General features: G+C 36.5%; 1 non-coding gene across 1 annotated transcript; it reads left to right on the forward strand.

Annotated features, from left to right (window-relative positions):
* The first annotated feature begins 7956 nt into the window (after positions 1 to 7956).
* LOC112100478 lies at positions 7957 to 8060 on the forward strand. Its single transcript, XR_002906848.1, has one exon. It is a non-coding gene; the product is annotated as a small nucleolar RNA R71 (small nucleolar RNA).
* The last annotated feature ends 840 nt before the right edge of the window (positions 8061 to 8900 follow it).

Consider the following 8900-nt stretch of genomic DNA (forward strand, 5'->3'; position numbering starts at 1 on the left):
ATTTATTTACATTTTTCTCAAACATAAATAGGTAATGGAACTTGTAAGATGTTGGGTAATACTCTAAATCGGAGTGGGTCAAGATGATAAGTTTGACAAAGAAAAGTTTTTTTTTTTTTTAAAGGCTCAAAAGGGTTAACTATGGATATTTGATAAAAGGGATGGCTAGAAAGGCTCAAACGGATCAAAGATGGCCTTTCCATCGTCTTTTAGGGCTCTGAATAATCTTCCATATTTACTAGTTAGATGGGCCTCCATATGTAGCAACACACATTTTTTTTTTAATTTTACAATTTTTTTTAAGGGTTAACTCAAAAGAAATCTAGAGATCGTGTATACAATAATAAACTGCTAAGTTGTATAAAGAATGGGCAAAAGGGTTACTCTCCAAGAAAAATGATAGGCTCAAAAACTCACTTGGTACTTATTATGACATGTTCATTCCTTCAAGCAACTCATATTTGTCTCCGACATCAACATGTAGAGTAGCAAACGTAGCGTAACATCACTTCAGACTAAAGATAATACAAATACTAAAATTTAAAATTCATCATGTCATCCAACGTTAAAACAAATCAAATTTTTTTTTTTTTTCAACATCCTATCCCCCAACCTATTCTAAACATGAAAGGAAAATATACATGCAGAAAAACTAATTAGAAAATGATAGAAAACGAAAATATTTTTTTTTTTAATTTAAGAAGATGCGTTTCTAGAGGCACTACACTCCATATTCAGCCATCTTCGACTCAAAAAAAAATTTGAAAATGTATATTTATAAAGGAGAAATTAAAAAGAAGAAGAAAAATGAACATCAAAACATAATAGAGAAAAAGAAAATGTTTGAATTGTTTTTTTTGTTTTTTTTTTCAAACGATGAAGATGCGTTTCTAGAGTCACTACACTCCATATTCAGCCATCTTCAACATAAAAAGTTAGCAACAATTAGTTTCTACAACAAAAAATTAGTAAAAACTTAACCAAGATTCCACAATTGTTGACTATTCCCTCCCCCCAACCAGAACGAAACATTGTCCTCAATGTTTTAAAGGAAAGAAGTAGCGTTTAGAAGACATCACCTGGGTGGTGCAACACAAAAGAAAATATTTACAGGCGGAGAGTTAAATCTAATTTGTACTTCTTACTGCGGCTACTGTTACCATCATTATTTGAACGCTCAAACACAAAGGTCCAGGGGTCTAGCTCCGGTCTATAAGCTTGTAACAGATCAAGTAGCTCATTAGCAGTGTTAGCACAAATAAAAAGTTTTTTCGCATTGGAAGGAATGAAGTAGTTTTTTATTGCATGGTTAAGAAATGCGATGAAGCCATCATAAAAATTATTGACATTTAACAAACCGATGGGTTTATGGTGAATGTGCAGATGGGCCCAAGATGCTAGTGTGATAAGTGCCTCTAGTGTTGCAAGATCTCCTGAAAGGAAAATAAAAACATCAACATGATTAAGCATTTCAGTTATTCGTTCTTGCATACCTGAGACGACTAACTCTTCTCCAGTCGATGAGTCAGAAAAACTGCCCAAGGTTTTAAGACTCTTGGGATGATGCCTAACACTTGGCTTCCTCTGATAAAAGCAGCTTCTGAGACCAATTTTGATAACCCTCGGTTACCTCCTCCATACACCAAGTGTAATTTTCTCTCTACTATGGTTCGACCAAGATCTATGGCTGCATCAACGAACTCTTTATGTTTGCTATAGGTAAATCCAGAAAGCACACAAATGTTCTTGAATTGTCTATTAGGAGTAGCTGCCATTGGAATATTTCTCAAAAATAATTTGTGAGTGCTTAACAAAAAGTCATATTTAAGAATCTTGGTGACAGTGGATCACAACTGTGTATGAGGTGGCATGTCAGTGTCAAATAACGCGTAAAGCACATGGCTCGATAGTCAAAAAGCAAAAAGGGAAAAACAAACTGTAATAAAATTATTAAAGACAATAATGCAAACAATAAAACAACAGTGAAATGAAATAAAATAACAGTAAAGTAAAAGGATATTTACAGGTAGTTGCGACTGTGGCTCACATCTTCCTCTGGTTTTACGTCCAGAAACGGCTTGAACGCCCTCTATGGGTCGAGGATAGGCTTCCCATCCAGTTTTCTTATAAACTGGCAAACAGGGTAGTTTATAGTCAGATTCCCAAGACTATATCGTGCATGCTCTTTCTGGAATAATGGCCATAACTGGAGAATCGCTCCTTGCATATATCCACTGGGATGCGTTTCAAGAGACAGAAGGATATCATCCGATGACTCCTTATTCAAGCCATCCCTAATGAATTGAATCTTATCTTCCCTGTTATCAGATACCATTCCTAAAGAACATGGGTTTTTATCGCATCTCATTCTGGCACACTTATGACAAGCAACAGAAATTCTTCGAGCTCGTCGTTTTCTTGCATAATTTCCTTTACCAAAACCAGACATGTATGCAATAAATTTTGGAGGTAACTCACCTGACAATCGTACTTTAGCCTCGATTAACCAACGGATGTCAACATGTATGTTATTCCTCATGAGCAATCGCATGCGTTCGGACCGGGCTTTATAGATTGTAAGGAGGGCATTCTGAGGAAGTGAAGGGAATCGCTTGTGAAGCTTCGCTAGAATCTCGTTTCTGTCCATACCTTCGCCTCAGAATATCAGTTATTATGGGAAAACTGAAGTAACCGACTTGATTGTCACGGAGTACCGTTATCCGCCACTTCACCGGGGTAACACACTAAAGCACACAAACATAAAAATAAATTAAAACACACAAAGAAAATTAAAATCGTCCTCTTATTGAATTTACCTCAAGCTCCAACTGGATGTCGTAAACACTTCTCTCAATGTCTCTGAGTTGGCTTTCTAAACCCTCAACATAGGATACTAACTCTGGTGGTTGCAGAGCCCAAATATGATGTGTTTTACAAAATTGAATCTGCCTTTTGAGATGAGTTTTGACACGTTGAAGTGGTTTAAGAATGTTCAGGAGGAACGATCTAAGTATAGTACTCATGATTAACAATGATAAGAGAAAAGGTAATAGTTAAAAAAACACACTTATGCAAAATAATTTCAATTAGCAAAAGAATAATATAAAGAAAGAAAAACAAATCAAATCACCGAAAAGAAAAAAAAATCAATTCAAATATGGTGGGTCACTCAAATTTATTTCGGTGTCTTCTCCATGTGGTTGGTACTCTAGATATGGCTTTAATCTTTGACTATTAACTTTAAATGTGACACCGTTCTTTGGGTCCTTAATTTCAATTGCCCCATGTGGAAAAACAGTATGAACAATAAATGAACCAGACCATCGAGAGCGTAACTTACCTGGGAATATGTGCAAGCGAGAATTGAACAAAAGCACTTTCTGACCTGGAGTGAAAGATTTTCTCATAATTTGCTTATCGTGAAAGACTTTCATTCGTTGCTTGTAAATCTTGGCATTTTCGTATGCATCATTGCGAATTTCTTCAAGTTCTGCCAGTTGTAATCTTCTTTCTGAGCTGGCTTGCTGCATGTCAAAATTGAATTTCTTGATGGCCCAATATGCACGATGCTCGAGTTCCACAAGTAGATGGCAAGCTTTTCCATACACTAGCCTGTAGGGTGACATCCCAATCGGGGTCTTGAAAGCCGTTCTATATGCCCATAATGCATCATCAAGTCTTAATAACTAATCTTTTCTGTCTGGCCTTATCGTCTTTTCTAGTATGTGTTTTATTTCTCGATTGGAGATCTCAACTTGGCCACTGGTTTACGGATGATATGGGGTCGCCACTTTGTGATTGATTGAATACTTTGTCAAAAGAGCTTTGAATGCTTTATTACAAAAGTGGGCACCACCATCACTGATTATCGCTCGAGGGAATCCAAAGCGCGAAACAATGTTGCTTTTCAAAAATCCTATCACCACCTTGTGATCATTGGTTCTGCATGGAATTGCTTCTACCCATTTCGATACGTAGTCAACAGCAACCAATATGTATTGATGGCCAAAAGAAGGGGGAAAAGGTCCCATGAAGACGATACCTCATACATCAAAAATCTCAACCACTAAAATTGGATTTAATGGCATCATGTTCCTTCGTGTAATGCTCCCCATTCGTTGACACCTATCACATGAAGAACAAAAGGTGTAAGCGTCTCGAAATATAGTTGGCCAATAGAAACCACATTGTAAAACTTTAGTAGCTCTTTTCTTAGCACTGAAATGGCCTCCACAAGCTTGTTCATGGCAGAATGAAATGATATTTTGAATTTCACTTTCTGGGACACATCGTCTAACAATTTGGTCTGCACAATACTTGAACAAATACGGGTCATCCAAAAAAAAATTCTTTATTTCTGCAAAGAATTTAGCCTTATCTTGCTTGGTCCAATGCTCTGGAAGTTGACCTGTAACAAGATAATTAACTATATCAGCATACCAAGGTAATACTTCCACACTCATTAATTGTTCATCTGGAAATGACTCATTCAATGTTAATGGCTCTATAATTGTGTCAAAATGGAGACGGGAGAGATGGTCAGCTATAACATTCTCTGTGCCTTTCTTATCTTTAAATTCCAAGTCGAATTCCTGCAAAAGTAACACCCAACGAATTAGTCTAGTTTTTGCATCTTTCTTTGTGAGAAGATATTTAAGAGCAGCATGATCTGTGAATATAATTATTTTACAACCAATGAGATAAGATCGAAATTTCTCTAATGCAAACACTACTGCTAGCATTTCCTTTTCAGTAGTTGAATAGTTCAACTGTGCATCATTCAATGTCATACTACCATAGTAAATAACATGGGAAATTCGATCAACTCTTTGTCCTAAAACTGCTCCTACTGCATAATCAGATGCATCACACATGAGCTCAAATGGTAAGCTCCAATTTGGGGGCTGAATGATGGGTGATGATGTCAACAATTGCTTTAATTTTTCAAAAGCCACAAGACATGAATCATTAAAGATAAAAGGTACATCCTTAGCAAGTAGATTGCATAAGGGTCTAGAAACTTTGCTAAAATCTTTAATGAAACGTCTATAAAAACCAGCATGCCCAAGGAAAGATCTTACTTCTCTGACTGTTTTGGGTGGAGGAAGATTAGAAATGAGATCCACCTTGGCTTTGTCAACCTCAATACCTTTGCTCGAAATGATGTGACCGAGAACAATACCTTATTTTACCATAAAATGGCACTTCTCCCAATTTAAGACTAAGTTCTTTTCGATACATCTCTGCAGAACTAGTGTTAGATGATGTAAACATTGATCAAACGAGTCACCAAAGACAGAAAAATCATCCATAAAGACTTCAAGGAATCGTTCAACCATATCAGAAAAAATGCTCAACATGCATTGTTGAAATGTAGCAGGTGCATTACATAATCCAAATGGCATTCTCCTATATGCAAATGTGCCAAAAGGGCAAGTGAAAGTAGTTTTCTCTTGATCTTTTGGTGCTATGGGAATCTGATTATATCCTGAGTAGCCATCTAGAAAGTAATAAAATTCATGGCCTGCCAATCTATCAAGCATTTGATTGATAAATGGTAAAGGAAAATGGTCTTTACGTGTGACAGAATTCAACTTTCTATAATCAATGCATACACGCCATCCTGTAGTCACTCTAGTGGGTATCAATTCATTATCGGCATTGGTAACTACTGTGACTCTTGACTTTTTAGGGACAACTTGTACATGACTGACCCATGAACTATTAGAAATTAGGTAAATGATACCTGCGTCTAATAGCTTAAGGACTTCAGTTCTAACAACTTCTTTCATGTTAGGATTTAACCGACGTTGCATTTCCTTAGTAGATTTAGCATTTTCATCAAGGTGAATGTAATGCTTGCAGTCTACTGCGTTTATACCTTTGATGTCTACTATAGTCCATCTTAATGCTCCTTTGTGCTCTTTTAAAACATCCAACAACTTAGCTTTTTGTTCGTCATTGAGGGATGATGAGATGATTACCGGCAGATAACTTTCTTCTCCCAAAAATGCATATTCCAGAGTGTTGGGCAATGGTTTGAACTCGAGTTTCGGTGGTGATTCTGATGATGGGATGAGTTTATTTTCTGATGGTGCTAGTTGTTCAACTCTTGACTTCCATTTATTAGTGTCCATGGATGATGCTGAGTTAAGTAGAGCGTTGACCTCATCGACTGATCTATCAATATCAAAATCCAAACCAAAATGAGTTAAACATGTTTGTAAAGGATCATCACTAAGATTTGAAACAAAAGTATCATCAACTAATGCTTCAATTAAATCCATATCAACAATTCCATCATCTGCATTGTGAGGTTGTTTGGCAATGTTGAAGATGTTTAGCTCCATAGTCATGTTGCCGAAGGACAACTGCATATTTCCAGTCCTGCATTGAATGTGAGCATCTGCAGTTGCTAAGAAAGGTGGGCCTAGAATAATGAGGATGTGCTTCTTTGAATCCTGTATTGGTTGAGTGTCAATTACAATGAAATCAACAGGAAAATAAAACTTGTCTACCTGGATAAGCACGTCCTCCACAATACCACGAGGTATTTTCGTGGACCGATCTGCAAGCTGTAACATCACTGGAGTTGGGTGTAATTCTCTCAATCCAAGTTTTACGAAAACTGAATAAGGCAACAAATTTACACTAACTCCTAAATCCAACAAAGCATTCTCAATTGTGTGGTTCCCTATACTACATGAGATAGTGGGGGAGCCTAGGTCTTTGCATTTTAGAGGAATTTTATGTTAGAGGATAGAACTAACGTTTTCTGTTAAAAATGCCTTCTTTTGAACATGAATGTTTCTCTGTTTAGTACAAAGGTCTTTAAGAAACTTGGCATAAGATGGAACTTTCTTTATAGCATCAAGCAAAGGAATGTTAACACTTACCTATTTGAAGATTTTAAGAATCTCACTTGTGGATTTCCCCTTTTTTCCTTTAGCTAACCTCTGAGGAAATAGAGCTTTGGGAACATATTCTCGTGGGTTGGTTTCTTCTTTCTCCTCCGATGATGAGTCCTCAATATTCACAGGTACAATTTGATTCTCTTTTGTCACCGGCATCTCCACTTTATTGTCGACTTCTTTTCCTTTTCGCAAGGTCATGGCAGCTTTGACCTCTCTATGCTGTTGTGGTGAACTGGTACTTGCTTCATGTACTCCTTTAGGATTAGGCACTGGTTGACTTGGAAACTTGCTTTTCTCAATAGTCATTGCCAAGGTCTGAACTGAAGAAGCAAGTTGTCCCACCATCTTCTCGAGGTTTGAAACTGATTGGGCTTGTGAGTTGAAGCCCGCTCTCAACTCATTTTGTAGTCCATCAATGGTGCGGTTCTGTTGCTCAATCGTAGAGTGAGTAACATTCTTCAAATTCTGGAATGCATCCTCCCATGGTCTGGGTTGAGAGTATTTCTGGTTCTGATTGTATGGTCTAAATGGTGGCTGAGAGGCTTGAGGAACTTGAGGAATTTGTTGCATTGGTGGAGCTGGAGCTGCTGGTCCATTCTGTTGGAATCATTGAGACCATGAAAAATTGGGGTGGTCTCTCCATCCAGGGTTATATGTGTTGGAGTATGGGTTGTAATTTAATGGTTTTCTCATTACACATATGGTATTGGCTTGATCTGAGTATGAGTCATGGTCATGTGGTTCTGTTGATTTAGCAGTCGATAACGATGCTATTTGTCGAGCGAGACCTTCAACCATATCCTTGACTTCTTTGATTCCTGAAGTTGACTCACCAATGTGAACCTCATTCACTCCTTTAATTCTTCTAGTATTCCTGAGTGACCGACTCCGTTGTTAGGAATTATCCGCTTGTCGCTAGAAGAATTCCCAAATTTCTGATGCACTTTTTGACATTAGGTCTCCTCCACTTGTTGCCATTAGCCATTCTTGCACATTCGGCAATAATCCCTCTAAAATGTATTGGCATTGGTGCCATTTCTCGTACCCATGATGTGGACACTTCAAGAGTAGCCCATTGAATCGCTCCCATGTTTCGAAAAACTGCTCGTCATCTCTCTTTGTAAACTCTGAAATCTCCCTGCGAATAGCATTGGTTTTATGCACTGGGAAATATTTATTCAAAAATTTAGTTACCATTTGTTCCCATGATGCAATGCTATTAGCAGGCAATATATTAAGTCATGAACGAGCTCTATCCTTTAAAGAAAATGGGAATAGTCTAAGTTTTACATCATCATCTGAAAAATTCTCATATTTAAATATTAGACAAATAGCATGAAAATCATTCAAATGATTATATGGGTCCTCATTTTCTAGGCCATAGAATGTTGGGAGACAATTTAGCACGCTAGGTTTTAGTTCAAAACTCCTAGCAACTACATTTGGGTATCTTATGCATGATGTGCTCAAATTAGCTAAAGGACTGAAGTAGTCCTTAATTGGCCTCTCATGTGGTTGCAAATCCATTTTATTTTTAACTTGTTTGTGTGTGCGAAGTGTTTTCTCAAGTTCAAGATCTATAGATTCAAGACTAGGTAATAACGACCTTCGACCATGCATGCAAAACAAATAAAATAAAAATAAAGATGAGAACAAAACAAATAAAAATAAAGAAGATAGAGAAATTACGATACTAACCTTATACGCTGTTAAAACCTTTTTATAAAAATACACAAAAACAAATACGTGAAATAAATTAACTAAAAATAAATTAATAAGATAAAAAAAAATTTACAAAGATAAATAAATTGAAAATTAAATTGCAGAATTTTAAAGAAGAGAAAAAGAAAAGAAATACTAACCTTTAAATGTAGATTCATTTTTTTTCTTTTTTTTTAATAAAAAAATACAAGAAAACAATTTAAAAGAAATGATTCACAAAACTTAATTCTATGAATTAAAATTACTTACCTCCCCGGCAACGGC

Source organism: Citrus clementina, unplaced genomic scaffold, assembly GCF_000493195.1.
Source record: "Citrus clementina cultivar Clemenules unplaced genomic scaffold, Citrus_clementina_v1.0 scaffold_3, whole genome shotgun sequence".
NCBI classification, from domain to species: domain Eukaryota; kingdom Viridiplantae; phylum Streptophyta; class Magnoliopsida; order Sapindales; family Rutaceae; genus Citrus; species Citrus x clementina.